We start from the raw sequence: 1,924 nt of genomic DNA, 5'->3' as shown, positions 1-1,924 counted from the left end.
CCAGCTGTCTGAGTTGTGCCTGCCTCCCCTTCCCTGACACTCAGAATGGTGGTCCTCTTTTATGTAGATTAAATCCCACAGACACAGTGGCTGAGCCCCAGGTGTCTTTCTAAAACCAAGTAACAAAAGGATGCCAGGCAACTTGCCTTTGCGAAGCCCACACACAGCCTTTGATGTGTCTTATATTCCCTCTCATAGAGCATTTCTATTAACCCGTGCACAGATCTGTTTAAAATCCTTCTTGTAATAAACTCCAACTCTCCTTCATATCTGGGGAAAGGAGGAAGGAAAAAACAAATTAATTCCAGAAGGTCTTGTAGGACCTTGGACCTTGAAGACAAAGACAGCTACGTTTGTATTAGTCAGCTTGTTGCTAAAGCCTTCAGCCCCTGATGTCTAGAAAGAAAAGCTTTATTGAGTGCACAATGTTGGAAGTTCAAAGTGGAAGGTTGCTGGGTCCCCGCTGGCTTGGCAGCTGGTGAAGGAGGCAGAGAATCCAGAGGCGAGTACAGCCAGAGGAAGAGCTGGTGGAACTAGGCTCGCTCCTTCTATAATGACGCTCGCTCTTGTGAGAGCTCAAAGGGATGCAGCAGAATGATCAATCATGAAATGACAGGTGAACTCTACCCTCCAAAGTAAGCCCACTATGGCCTACTGACCTTCCACTAGGCCTCAAGTTATCAGTGTCCCACCCTCTACAAAGAAGCAAGAAGCCAGATCCATCAACGTAAAGACCTTTTTCTCCCCCCACCCCCAACTCTCCCTCCCTCCTAGTATGTATGTATGTATGTATGTATGTATGTATGTATGTATGTATTTATTTATTTATTTATTTATTTATTTATTTATTGCTTTCATTTTTTGACTTATCTGTTTTCTTTTGAGACAAGGTGTCTCTCTGTAAACCAGGCTGGCCTGGAACTCACAGAGATCCTCCTGTTTCTGCCTCCCAAAGGTGGGATAAAAGGAATGTGCCACCATGCCTGGCTTAACACAGATACCTTTGGAAGGCAATCAAAATCCACACATATGCTGCCGTGTATCGGATAGAAACTGAATATAGGTAAGGGAGAAGAGCTAAGAAGGTCTGATTTGGAAAACCCTATGATCTCACTGAGTATGAGCTAACCTGGGAACAATGAGAACCATTCAATATCAGTGCTAATGTCAGAGTATTTCATCCATGCATGCCTTCAATCTGCAGTTGGCCATAGGAGCTCCAAGATGATAGGCATGCCTGGAGTACTAGATAGATTGGCAGGAGCAACTTACCAGACAGCAGAATGTCTGGATATGAAAGTGACCATTGTGACCCTCATGGCTTCATAACCACGCACGCTCCATTCATTGGTACTCCCTTGACTTTAGCCTCCTCAACTCCATTACAGATGCTTCCGACATCCCCATATGTTTGACAATACCCAGCAAAGAGTCACTAAGGACCACAGAGTGTGTCCAGTAAAACATCTGAAGGATGAATAGATGCACTTGTAAGATGTGTAAACCCTCCCTGTTTGCTCTTCCACTAAAATGTAAGTTTGAAGAAGTTGGAGATTTTACATACCTAGTTGGCCGTTGGAGTCAGTTTATGGCCCTGGCAAACGCCTGGATCATCGAAGGCACTCAGTGTCTATGAAGTGAAGGAAGGGCTGGTGCAGCTAACAGGAAGCAATCTGAGAGTGGAAGGCTCAGATCTGCCTCAGTGCAAAGCACTGAGACAGCTCCACCCTGACCCTGGGCTCTTCTGTTCTCTGACCAAGTCAGCTCCAAGCCCTATCCCATTCCTCACCACCTCCCCCAACCCACCGCCCTAGCCCAGGAATGAGGGTGGGACCTTGGGTTTTCAAAACTCTTAGTACATTTTATTGGATCAAACTGTGACCCATGCTCCTCAAGATTCAATAAAACCAGCTAAAGAGTTTGT

This window comes from Rattus norvegicus, chromosome 13 (assembly GCF_036323735.1).
Source record: "Rattus norvegicus strain BN/NHsdMcwi chromosome 13, GRCr8, whole genome shotgun sequence".
NCBI classification, from domain to species: domain Eukaryota; kingdom Metazoa; phylum Chordata; class Mammalia; order Rodentia; family Muridae; genus Rattus; species Rattus norvegicus.
This window is presented reverse-complemented; position numbering follows the sequence as displayed.